At 42.9% G+C, this 14,218-nt stretch overlaps 1 protein-coding gene across 3 annotated transcripts in view; it reads right to left on the reverse strand.

Moving 5' to 3' along the window:
• Positions 1 to 14,218, reverse strand: part of GRB10 (growth factor receptor bound protein 10) — a 148,020-nt gene that overhangs the window by 72,953 nt on the left and 60,849 nt on the right. The gene's annotated exons all lie outside the window — the stretch shown is intronic.

Consider the following 14,218-nt stretch of genomic DNA (forward strand, 5'->3'; position numbering starts at 1 on the left):
GTCCTCCAGAGTGGACATCCCACATGGGCTTCCTTTCAACTTCCAGTGAACCGATTTGGAGAGTTATCTTGCATCAGCTGAAGAGCAACACTTTCTTTTGTACTTGATTCAAATAAATTTCCGATTCTTACCATCTTCCTCTTTCACCACAGTGGGTACCACTTCATTGAGAGCCACTTACACTCTTTTCTACCATATTAACCTCTACATTGTCCTGTCCTGGTTTCGGCTAGGATAGAGTTAATTTTCTTCCTAGAAGCTGGTATAGTGTTATGTTTTGGGTTCAGTATGAGAAGAATGTTGATAACACACTGATGTGTTCAGTTGTTGCCAAGTAGTGTTTATACCAAGTCAAGGGTTTTTCAGCTTCTCATGCCCAGCCAGCAAGAAGGCTGGAGGGGCACAAGAAGTTGGGAGGGGACACAGCCAGAGCAGCTGACCCCAACTGGCCAAAGGGGTATTCCATACCATGTGATGTCATGTCCAGTATATAAACTGGGGGGAGTTGGCCAGGGACAGGGGTAGGGAAATCCCTGCTCAGGAACTAACGGGGCATCGATCGGCGAGTGGTGAGCAATTGCATCGTGCATCACTTGTTTTGTATATTCCAATTCTTTTATTATTATTGCCATTTTATTATTGTTACTATTATCATTATTATTTTCTTCCATTCTGTCCTATTAAACTGTTCTTATCTCAACCCACGAGTTTTACTTTTTTTCCCTGACTCTCTCCCCCATCCCACTGGGTGGCAGGGAAGTAAGCAAGCAGCCGCATGGTGCTCAGCTGCTGGCTGGGGTTAAACCACGACATGTCCACTCGGTCAACAACACCCCTCGATTCTGCCCTCATTAGCTAGTCTGTTGGCCCCTCCAAAACTGAGGATGCACTAACAGACTCTCTCTTCCCACACGCTCTCAATAAAATGTATCTTGCAGTAATCTAGATGCCTGCATGAGACATGTCAAGTATTTTGACCGACGTTTTCAGGCAGGCATTCATTAACGTGTGAAAAGCACTCACGATGCTTCTATCCGGTCAGTGAATAAGGTGAGGTATGCTAAACAGCAGCATTTCTCCAGGACAACTGAATCGATATACAAGGACCCATTACAAGTATAAAATACTGCAAAGGGATCACAAACCCATACTATATCCATAGTGGTAATGCTATATCCACAAAGGTTTTGGGGGTAGATTAACCCTTAAGTTTCTTCCAAGCCTATTTAAAAGCTATTTAACCCACAGCACTAAAAATCTCTCTTCTACCTCCCAGATTTGAAACCACCAACTTAATAGTGTGAAAGCATTTCTTCTCTATCCCTTCTGTGTCGGATCTGTTGGCGGGGGTCTGAGCCCTCCTCTGTGTTTGTATGGCACAAAGATCAAAAAGACTCATTTCAGGCTGGAGCTGAGACACATGCAACATTCAGCATTAACCTCTTGAATTCACTGCCCTTACTCTGTATAGGTCTGCACGTTTGCCTGAAAATACAAGGAAAGGTTGCTCACAACCAGTTCAGTAGAAATGACTCCGCATTTCAACTGTTTTTCCTGTTAAAAATATCTGTATTTCTAGCCCAGTATAAGTGTCTAAGAATGCTTTTACTGCTGCATTTCAATTCACTTGTCAAACTAGAATAAACTTCCTTTGGAGAAAGTGGGGTTTTTTGCTATTACAAGTACATTAGGAAGTATGCCAGCACAGCTGTACCACCAAACCCTTGGGAGACACCAGACCCTGGGGAATGTAAATGGTCTGAGAACAGCCTACTTGAAAGGACATCTTTTTTCAGGGCAAAGTCATCAGCGCCGCGATCACCAAGTCCTCCTGCTCAAACACCCCCACTGTAAGAAAGGAGGCATTCACCCGAGCCCTGCCTTCAACAAATTTCTCCCCGATAGTCTCTATTTGCCTTGGAGCCAACAATCTGCCAGATTCATCTCTAAACTTGCTCTTCAGAAAGAGATCTCTCTGTTTTGTATTTCACCAGCCTAACACAGCAGGAGACATGTATCCTGGCCCAAGGAGGGAGGGTTGAGAGGGTTTTTTTGTTTTGCTTTGTTTGGTTGGTTTTTTTAAACAGAAGGTTTATAGAGATACACAATAGTGGAAAGATATTACCACAAACATAAATACTGTATTAGTAGACATCTCGGCTCCTACAGTAATGAAAATGAATTACATCTCTTTCAATAGTTTCACTTCGGCTACATACTAAAACCATCTTAAACTCCATGGCTTTTCACCATGCTTTATGCCTCAAGTGGTTTTCCCTTATCTCGTTATCCCACATTTAATGCCAATTTTTTTTTTTTTAAAGTAAATGTTCCAAGGTCAACTTGCAAGGCTAGTCACTGTTCCCAACTTTGATTTCAACCCCCATACACAAAAAGAGAAAGCGTCAACTACCCTTCAGCTTAATTCACTGACGCCCTCCCTACTGTGAATCAAGAATTATGCACCTTCAATTGAAGCACATTTATAGTACTTAGAAGCTGCATTATTTTTCACCACTTCCATGTCATACGCTGCGTACAAACAAGTCAATGTATAGAAAGACTACCCACCATGTCAAAGTAACAGTCTATGGTTTACTCTATATGTTTGGATACAAACTCATGCATGTTCATGTTTCAATCTTGATTTCATCTCTTCAGAGCTAGCTCTCAACTTAATGACATGAACAAAGCAGGACTTCATCTTCAAAAATAGCATGCACACTACGAAGCAGATCTCAGCCATATACTTGACAGAAGTTTTGCAATAGCAATATCCTCATTTTGTTGATGGGGAAAATGTAGGTAGACATCTACAGTGATTTGTTTCATCCCACATAACAGCTAATTTGTTGAATGAGTGCTTCTAACTCTTCGCCCCGCTCTGCACAGGCACCTCAGCAAGTATTTCCCAACTCCTGCTGGGGGGGGGTCGTGGAGTGGAGAGCTTATCGCTGCTTCTGGGCGCTCATTTGAAGAAACGCACACTTAGCAGCATCCTGCAACAATTTCTGTGGTCCAGTTTCATCAAAACCTCGGCTGAGTCCAATTATTCGGAGCAGCTGATAGCTGCCTGAGGTATATAGATGGCTAACTAACAACACATGGGAGTCAGGTCTGCTGCTGCCATCATTAACCGCTATAGTCCGCAATCGCTCGTTTGCATGTGAGCCTAAGAGTCTCTGCGCAACCCCGCAGCGCAGACTTCGGAGGTTTGCTACCCCACGCAACTTCCAAAATGAGTGAAAAAGGAACCGTCCACCCAACAAAGACCCTGCTACCAAAGTAGGCAGCTGGCCCGAGGTCACTCGTCGCCTTCAAATCGCCTTCTTTCAGCGAGGACGGGCTGTGGGTACGGGCAGTACTCTCTGCAGAGACACAGGGCTTACAGAAAGAACCAGCACGTCGCTGTAATCAAACCATGTACCGTTTTACACTGTTCTTCCTATCTTAACTCTGACTTCAGTCATGAACCTTTAATCACCTTTTTAAGCGTAGAAAATCATGTTGATACTTAAATAAACACAACTTTGCCACTAAGAAAACCTACTTTCACATTCATCCAACACCACTGAAATTTATTAGCCAGGTATTTTTAGTGACATCCATTTTTTCAGATATACCACAGTATATATTCTTCTTGACATAACTAAGTTAAGCTATACTTGCTGATACAGACCATGAGCACATTCCAGTGCAACTTGTTTGTCTTGACTAAAGGAAATACGTTCCCATGCTGGAAAAATCTTAAAATTTGCAGTCCTTGACTTCCCAGTCATCTGGCAGAACCAATCTCTTTTATAAACAGATTAGAAAAGGCATTTCTGAGAAAGATGATGTTTAAGCTATAACTTGAATTGGGCATTTTCCTCTCAACTGTAAGATGTGCTACATCTTTATGTGACAATCCCAGTTTTCCAGTACTTAAGCTCCCGAAAATTGTTCTAGTATGCAGAAAAGGATACTAAAACCTTAAACTAATTCTATACTTGTCCAGACCTCTTAACCTAAATTTGCTGTAATAGTGTCAGCCAACTTCTAAAATCCATTGGATTTTTAAGTACAAAGCCAACTTTTGTTTAGCATTTATAATTCTTCCTCTAATTAAGACCAGCTAACAACAGACAAGGGAGGGCATCAAGTTGTTGAATCGGAAGGAATCCTAAAGCAACAGAAGCCTTTGCCGGGTGAACTGCTGTATTACGAATATGCCCCATTTCACTCTTGTGAATGAGTCTCGCCTTGCCCTCATTCTGTTTCTTACCCCTGGAAATGTTACAGATTTAGCCATTGCTTGTTTTTTTTGTTTTTTTTGTTTTTTTTTTTTTAAAGAGGAGCAAAGTGAATTTTTGTATTCATTCCTGAGATGATAAAAGCTCTGCTTAGAGTATGGAGCTCATAAAAAGGTAAATTAACTTATATTTTGCTCCACCTGAGGCACTGGAAAGAAGAGACAGAAACCAAGGCTTAGGACACTTTTATCTTTAGGACAAACAATGGAAGGAAACCAAGAGCTGTACTGCCTGTTCTCCACCCTCTCACTACTTTGATAGAGACCAAAAATATAACCTTGAAGGTCAGGGGAAAAAAAAAAAAAACCAAAAACCTAAAACTTGAATACACATCTCTCAGAATTGTTTGCAGACAAGAGGGCTGCATTGTGTCAGCCCTTAGAAATTATCTGCCATCACAACAGAGATCAAAGGTGCATGGCTGATCAGAGACAGGACACAAATCAGTTCAGTGTGCTTTAAACAGGGGTGGGAGTAACTCGGGGCTTTATCTGAAGGAGTTAAATGGATTTCACTGGGGGGGGGATGGGGGATGACACACCCCCCCTAAGAATTTTATCTAGTCTCAAAATTGGTAAATGTACTGGTGAACTAAGGCTGTTCTTGCAAAGCTCAAGTCCAGCCAGTCTCAAGAATTCAGGGAGCAGTTTCTGGCACTACAACTGTCTCCGCTTTGCCACTCCACTGCCACCACACTCTGGGAAGCAAGTTTCATAGGAAAGGGGGTCTGTTTTCCCCCATCGCCTTCAGAAAGCACAGAGATGTACAGTAAGTAACACTGTGCTCTTGATACAGATTTTACCAAAGTAGACAGATTTAGAAAAGAAAATACCCCCCCCCCCCAATCAGTCACAGTAATTCCAAACATTAGGTGCATTGCAGATAAATAGCAATCAATTTCTGATCTATTTATAGGTGACACCCCTAAATATCCGAATAAGCAGAATGGCTTTATTTCAGACTTGAACACAACAGTCATGAAACCAGATTAGTGCCCTAGAGCTTTCCATGTAATCAGATACTGAACGGCAGTTCTCTCTCCATTAAAGCTGACCTTGCATAGTGACATTGTACTTTTATCTCAAAAATTAGAGATACTTACACTTTTGAAAACATTCTTTTAAGCACTATTTCCTAACAGGCAGTACAGCTGCAGTGAGTATGGATTGTTGCCATCTTTAAATATACCCTTCCCCTTTACATGTCAAACTGCCTTTGAAATGTAGGATTTGATTTTGGTTAAGGTGTCAGAATTTGAAGTTAATATTCTGATGCTGCAGAGACATTGTTTTTACTGAACAACTGCCGCTGTTATGGCACGATTAAAAACTAGGCTACATAATAAATCAACTTTCCTAGCTGGAAAGCTCATTAGTACTGAGACTATTTTTAAGTGCCCACAGCCATGTTTTGACATTTGGCTATAACACCTTCACTGAAAGGTTCAAAAGCTTCTTACATAAAACCAAATACACTTGAAACATGCCCCCCTAACAGGGAAGAATATGCAGAACCCAAGGATGTGCAGGAAGATGGTGGAGTGGCACAGGCAAGAGTTCAACTCAGCCATGTTAAAAATGTCATCCAGAAGCTATCAAAACAGCCTTTGCTGACAGTATTAATTTCCATCCTTCCACCCTCCTAACATCTCAACAGTACAAATTTAGTCGGATTACAAAAGAAAACATAAAGGCAATAAAAGTTATTCCAGAAAACACATGAGCTCATCCCAAGATTGTACAGTTAACTTGTACTGATTAAATTAGAAGAGGGCATTTGGGATAACTAAGCTCATTAACTCAAACGGAAGAAATAAGCCGCCTAGGAGGCAGAGGACAACCTGAGACCACAAGTCTCCCCATGCTTGTTGGGCAGTAAATAAATCAGTATCTAAAGCAATGAAAAAATACTGGAATCTATCGCACTTGGCTGCTTTAGCGATCTGCTTACAGAGAGGAGGGGGAAGACACAAGTTGCTGAGTAAATACAGAGGATAGAGCGCGCTCCCTGTAGGATTTTGGACTTTATTTTTTCTCTCCCTTCACAAAAGATGTAAGTGCATAAGAAAGGCACTCAGCTCAGGTACCAAGAAGCAGCACCTCATCACGAGTAGGTATTTACTGAGGCACCGGTTTCCCTCTGGTACCTGAATTTCCCCAAGCACGCCGTTTCCAACGGAAGCGTTGGGCTCACGAGCTCAAGGCCCAAACCCCAAGCGCCCGACGGCGCCGACTCGGCGTAGGACTCGCAGGTCGATCTCCCCCACGCGAGCTGCCGTTCCCCCCCCAGCAGCCCCCGGTTGCCGGCAGACGGGCGCTGGGCGAGCGGCCACCGGCCCCCACGGCATCGCCTCGCCGAGCTGACGCGGCTCCGGGGAAGAGGGCCGACGGCGAACAAGTACGCGACGCGAACATCTGCCGCCTGCTCAGAGGGGACCCTCGCTGGGGACCGAGACCTGTTGACGCCCTGCCTCACGGCACCCCGGCCCTCCCCGGCCGCCGGCCCTTCTGCTCGGTCCGTCCCGGTGCCACGGCTGCGGCACAGGGAGAGTCTTCCTTCCGCAAGGTGCCCAGGAGCGCTCGCGCCCCGGCGAGAAGGCAGGGCAGCCCCACCTGCCCCTTCCGTTACCCGGCCAAAGGATGCCCATGGCGGCTGCTCCGACAGCGAAGCCTCAGCTCTGCTTTGGTGGTAGCAGGAAAGGCGCATCCCTTGCTATTAAGGACAAAAGCGAATTCAAAAGGATGTTGGATTTCGCAATCTTTTTCACAGTGCCTCCCCTCTCCCTGTTTGACTTGTGGTGGGTTTCCTAAAGAGTCATCACTCTAGGCTTATACTAGTACTAAGCTGACTTGTTCTCCAACAGGTAAGGCGTGAGGGGTAAGGGAGGCAAATGCCCTCTTGCTCTGAGGAGGATCTGGAAAGAAGCAACAGAATCACACCGCCCAGGGGCCCCATTTACACCTTCCCCTCCCAAAGCTTTAGACAAGAATTTAACAGTAACAGCAAGCAACGAGCCTCTAATCACCCTAAATTCACACCCTGTGACTCTACTCCCCCCACCCCACCCCTGCCCATGATAACTGGAGATACAAATCTTGAAAGAGAAGGCGGAGGAACACAATCCCTCTATCTTCAGTAGGAAAAAACAACCAAACCCCCTTCTCGGACGTCATACACCCATACAGCTTCAGTCCCGCAGGGACAGGTCCTGGACTATCTTGAGCAAGGAACCAACTCCCCAGCCCAGCTCCACCTGCTCTCCCAGTGCAACCGCTCTGCCCCAGTAACCATCTCCCCTCCAACGTGGCAAGAAGTTCATGGCAAACCTGGTAATAAATTTACCATTTTTCCATAGGCCACAGGAGAAAACAGAATTAAAATTTACTTCGACAGTCATGTAAATAGGGAAGATTAATTTTTAATATTGTAATACTTCTTGCTTTAGGCTTACTTTAAAATCCTCTATTTTTTCTACATCTCCACTTGTAAAATTCCAATGTATAAAGGTCCCAAGGCAAACCATGTTGCACCCTGTGCAACCAAGACAGAGGTCTCCTTCCCTGTGCTGAATCCTACCTTCTCAGAGAAATTTACCTGAAGGACACACTGAATCCTGAGAAATTATAAACAGCTTAAAATCCCATGCTTGTCAACTATGAGATAGATATTTGAGCTTTTTTTATTCATGTCAGGTGGCTTCAGGAACACATTTAATTTTAAGTATGTCCAAAACTGAAGATTTGTGAAACCGATACTAAAGACCTGATACATGAAAAAAAAAAAACCCACAATAAAAATAAAAGAAAATCTACCAGTCACCTGCAAATATGTTTCTCTGAACATGCAACATTTTAAATGATTTTTGGTCTGTTTCTTCTCATTTTACTGATTTCATTCAATCTTCATTAGGAGCCTTATTATATACAGAGTCTTCCTGCTAAACTCAATCGGGTGGTCTATTTTGTCTGCCTGTAGCTTGCTGCAAATTTCTGAAATTATCTGTACTAAACACCAACCTATTTTGTCTTCTCTTTCTTGTCTTTTTTTTTTTTTTTTCTTTTTTTTTTTCTCCAGAGTTCTGTCAGCCCAAAGGTTTGGGAACTAATATAATGAGGGAAGTTAAACTTCTACAGAGCTATTATGAGTGCCCTCCTAGTAGCTCTGCTAACAAGATTCATCACCAAATATAATGGAAGCCTTCTCCAAAACAAGACAAAGGTACTGTAATGAGCTAGGCAGCAAGCAGGGGCTCTGCTCTCTACGTAAGGGTAGTCAGTGTAAATCTTTTTGGCACTAATGGTGTTTTTTTTCTAAGGCTGGACAATGACAACAACATTTATACAAAGCATGAGAATTCATGAATGTCTGGCAGTATTGTCTCTGCAATGCAAACAAGACTATCTGTTTTTCACTCTACATTTTCAATTCAGTACCAGCTGGATTCTGCAAAAACATGGGTTAGTTCTGATACACCAAATAACCGACTCATCCCAGTCAGATCCCACAACTGAAGCGTATCGGAAGGAGCACCGGCTGTTACTAAACACGCTCCTCCTCAGCTACAGAATGAATAACGAAATCGCCTCAACCTCACGTGCCTGTCCTGAGGCAGATACAAAAGAAAAGATACTAAAAGCAAGTAACAACAACAGTGGGGGAGAAAAAGAGTGCTACACAAGATTACTTCTCTGGGCTAAATCTTAGGCATCATAATACTTCATCTAAGCCTATACTCATTCAAAAGTCTGCCCGTATTTACGTGGGCTTGTATTTTTTGGACCCAGGCAGTGTGCTAGAAGGGTAGTCTCCACCACCGCTGATATTTAGCATCTCTATAAAAGTTAATGTATTAGTAACTAGCCAGCGAGGTACAGGAGAGCATCTACCTCAAGAGCAGGCTGCAGTGCGATGCAAGTTGGCAGCTGGTCTGGATCCCTCCAGCTGCAGTGGGAACAAGTCGTCTGTACGTACAGGTGGGAATCCTAACGCCAACTGATCCGCAACCACAGCATCTTCATCGTCTCACTGTACGCAAGATTTCCTACCGTGACCAACCAAGAAAGACCAAAGGACGAGCTGGCTGTTGACAAAGGACAGCTGTTGGCTAAAACAACTCCTATCACCATTTCCTTCTGCTGCCAAAGCTACCTTGCTGTGGAGTCAGAGGTACCACAGTGTTCGGCTCGGCTCTGCCTGCGAACTGCTGTGACAAAAAGCATCAAGTCCAACGAGAGCTGGGAGCGCCCCAGGAGAGGAAGGCTGCATGCGAGTGCATTAATAAAAGGAAGATAAGTCTTTCGTCACAGACCCATGGCAAAACACATTTGTACAGACACATCCCGCAAGCACGCACATAGAGAAAGTGCCAGAACTGCCTATCTAATACCTCCACTGAAAGTCAAGGTGGCAGAATGTATCTTATTTATGCCTGGCTTCAAAATCCTGCATAAGAAGTAGCTGCACAATCTCAAGAAGTACACGTCAAGTACCAATAAAAGGTACTGCCCATAAGCTTCACGGATGGGACTAGAGTTGGGACTGTTTGCTGCTTGCCAGAAAAACAAACAGAAAAACGAGCTCCGAAACATGCCTCAACAAAGAAAAACCCAGAAGTACAGAGCAAGATGAGAAACAGCGGTAGCACGGCTGGCAGGTAAACCCCCCCCCCCGAAGTCCGACAGTAAACAAATTCAGTTGGGCTTACATTTTTCTGTAGCATGGTGTATTTTGCTGTCACGCTTCATATGGCAAGGCCACTCCTAGGCAGCGCAGGGAAATCCATAGGAGAGACTTGTCTTGCTACTGAGACACACTGGAGGTTAATTTTGGTGACACCGCACGGTGCCGCGCTCAACCGGGGAGAGAGGAGAACCAGCAGCCTCCTTTGGGATGGGACAGGGAGAACGCGTGCTGGAGCCCACCACCTCTACGAAGGGCCTCAGAAGGGCATCGCCATGTGAATGCAAGCGTTTTGACTACAATCACCACTATGCTCCCCAGTTCTGCCCCTCGCTACCGAACAGGGCAGGAACGCTGCAGGCTACGCACTGCAGAGAACCTGTCATTGCAAAATACTGAACATTTGTGAGTGCTAAATATTTTGCAAAGTGAGACATCGCTGAGGAGGCTACAGTTTCCTTCATCTCCACACTCCACTCCTGAAGGGAAAAAATTTAGACAAGTAACAATACCTGTCCCATGCTATGCATGCTCTCACTTCCTCTTTCTCCTGGTGTTTTAAAAGACGGTAAATAATTGTTTTGATTGTTTCTTCATCTCCTTCCTGAACTCTTCAGAAAATGCCACAGTTTAGACATTTTTCTTCTCCATGCCTAGAAGCTTTACTACAGCTTCTGGAAGGACTGCTTGAGAAATACTTGACGTGCTGTTAATTAAATGCCAAATCCTGGCTGGCTGTTGTTAACTTTCTATAACTTTCAATAGGTAGCTGAAGCGTATCTGTTCCTTTACATCAGGGGATATTAGTATTCTTCAGATGGATGAAGCCTGCTCTTTCCTGTTGCATTTAATTTATGAAGTAGCTTTTGGGGAATAGAGGTAAGAAATCCTAGTTCCTGCTCTCTACATTTAGTACCTTTAAGAAATTTGCCCAACTAGCAGAATCTTGAAAAGTGAATACTAAATAATGGCTTAGATATAAAAATACTTAAGGTAAGCGAGTTTATCAGCATGCCTACACATAAGCAGTTACTGAACTATTTCTAGGAAAAAATACTATTCCATCCACACTCAACTTTTTACGTATGTCTCATATGAAACCTGCCTATTTTAGAGATTCCTCACTTTACAAAAAGTATTCTCTGCTCCCCAATCTTTACAAGATATTCTTTTTAAAATAAAAAGCTGAACAGTTATAAAGCATCTGCTTGTGTAAAAAGAGTGATTCAGCAGGAAACATGTACTTGAAACACCCTTCACAAGAAAGAGCTTATTCACGCAGGGACAGTTGGCAGGGATATCTCAGTCTCCACTTGAATGCTCTTTTGCCAGCTTGTGTTGAAGGGACTCGGATGCCTAGGAGGAAGCTAATCACCATTTTCATAGGCTGCGGAAAGCCAGGTCTGGTTCAGAACTGCAAGTGCTCGTACCAAAGCTCTCCCAGTGAAAAGCAAAGGGCTGTAAGTTAATGTTCAACAGAAACTGGCAAATCTGCTGCACTCACTGAGTGACATGGTCAGGGATGAATTGGAAGTGTATACATAAAATAATGTAGTAAGTATGGTTGTTCAAAGTTCAGCTGCAGCATTTAAGGCACAGTGCACTAAAGGGAAAAAGGCAGAGAGCACCTAACACATGAAATATTTAGCCAGTTCTAATCCTTCCACAATTTCTGCTCATGTTAAATATGTATTAAACCACCTTTGTTGCAAGCCTGTCAGTTTTCCTTAAAAGTCTCGTGAAACACAGGAGCAAAAGCTTTAGATCTGCTAGGCAGTATAAGCTGAAGTCAGCAAGTAATGTTGTATATAACCAGAAGCAAAATTTGCCATGGTCTGTTGCAAATATCTTTATCATCAATGTAATCAAGACATACCACCAAATGGCTTCATTTATTAAATGCAAGCAGTGGTCCTGCAAGTTACTTCTGGATACAGGTTTACTCTTTTCATCAAAGTCAGTACCAGCAAAGCTTTGATAGAAAGTAAGGGATAACACAGTTTAGTTTAAGAGTAAAAAAGCGAACAGCTGCCAGAGAACTTAAAAACCCACTGTATGTTAATAGTGTAGTCTTCCTATTTATTGTGTAACTAATATGACTGCATGGGAGCTAGTTCAGACCCTGTCACAACTCCCTCTGAAGCTGTTCATATTATATTTTTCTATGTACTATTCATTAATCAGTTACCGGAAAATGTGGCAGCTCTTAAAATACTTGTACTTCCAAGTTCTTGGACAAGAATGTGTATTTCATATTCTATGAAAGAGTGTATGAAAGAGCTCACACTTGGATGGAACAAACACACAAGACATGACATAACATCACGCTTATGGTCACTTCCATTTTCAAGAAGAAACTGAAGCAGCAGGTATCATGCTTGTAAGGCACATTACTTCCCCCCAACACTGCAAAAAGACAGAAGCACTACAGCCCAGTGCAGCATCAAAGACCACTTCTGGGCATTCAGGTTTCAGTTCTTAATCCACGCCACTAACGTAACAGCGCTTCATGGTCACAGGGGTAGGCAAGATTAATAAAGTGTTAAATACCTACTTCAGCAACAAAATAAAAAAGATTCTAGAAATACTGGATTTGATTGCTGTCAGTCAGCTGACGTAGGAAAAAATCCCCCAAAATTTGTGGGTGCAAAAGCGATCTTTATTTCAGAAACTACTGGGAAAACCATTAACAGGGTCTTTCTTTATAAACAGGCCTTAAACAGCCAGTAACTCTACAAAAAGCAGATAGCTGTTTCCTAAATTAATTTGGACCAGTTTGCATACAGACATTTGTCTCAAAGTAGCTGAGGCAGAGCCACCCATCAGGCGACACTGTATGGATCCTTCTGCAGTACTACAATATTGATAGAGGAAAAGGAGGATCTGAAAATGAAGTGTTACTCTATAAGGAAAATGTCAGGCTACAAAATGCAATACTACCTATCTCTTCAATAAACGTTCAGACTTCATAAGCAGCAGCCTCACATACTCTCTAACGCATGAACTTAGACCTCACAGGATGCACTCCCCCCAAAAAATCCCTTGATTAAAGGGGGGCATTTACAAATAGGTTCAGAAGAAGTCACCTGTATAGATCTACTCCAGGATTTCTGCATCCCAAGGTAGGTGAAATTAATGTAACAGTACCATTCTAATACGAATGAAAAATGGCATTTATAAACTCTGTTTTGTAAGCATGCAAGCATGCCACAACACACTGCCTGCGCTACTAGAAGTTTTAGATTGGATAACATGGCAACATGTTACCTTCAATTGAAAGCAAAGCTTTAAAAACCTGGAAGACTTGGGGAGGGGAGTAAATTAAAATACAACCCTTATTACATTCTGGGATTTGTTTATGAAACTTAAATAGTCTTGAGGATCTACAAGTCATGAAATTCTGGTCTTGCTGCCCTTGGCAAACAGAAGCAGCTGGATTTTGAAAGGAAAACTTAAAATATGTACCAAATATGACATGCTTAGTAACAAGTTTACGATCTTCTTTATTTCCATAGCCTTGCGCTGACTGCAATACTATTAGCTGTTGCACCGAAGAAACATTTGAAGATGACCTTCAAGGACTTGGTTCCAAATTAAGCCGTCACAAACCCTGAGGGCAAGGGGGTTCACCGGTTAAGACGGCACTCTCTATCATTAATTATTTCAAAGCCAAAAAAATAAAGCTGAGCTAAAAAGTCCCTGCTATAACAGTAACTGTCTTTTTTAGGTATCTGAACAGACAGATATTGGCAAAGAAAGACTTTTAAGATTTATTTTACAATGTCTAGTTCAGGACTTTTTTTTCCCAGAATGAACTGATTTCTGTCATGCAAAGCAAGTAAACATACTTTTCTTTCCTCCTGAAGTTGAGCCAGAGCCCTGAACCCTTCTTATAGCAATCAAAGATTTTTCAAATGCAACTTTAACATTACAAATGTTGAATTCAATTTCAGTACTTCCCTCCTCCCCCCTCCTAAAAACAGGAGAATGTACCTGCCACCCAGGCTAGCAATCCCAGTTTGGGCTACAAAGGCTTGAGGTGCACCACAAGTTCTTCACGGTCTTCATCCACAGCTCACAAGACAGTTGTGACAAAGAACTATTTCTCAGCTCTCCTCCTCCAACCACCCAGAACTACTTTTTTTTTTTTTTTTTTTTTAATGAGAAGGAGAAACAGCAACATGGAGGCAAAACTATCTCTGCTTATGGAGCGTCCTGGCCTTCCGCCAAGGAGCCTGGATTCCCAC

Source organism: Haliaeetus albicilla, chromosome 3, assembly GCF_947461875.1.
Source record: "Haliaeetus albicilla chromosome 3, bHalAlb1.1, whole genome shotgun sequence".
Lineage (NCBI taxonomy): Eukaryota > Metazoa > Chordata > Aves > Accipitriformes > Accipitridae > Haliaeetus > Haliaeetus albicilla.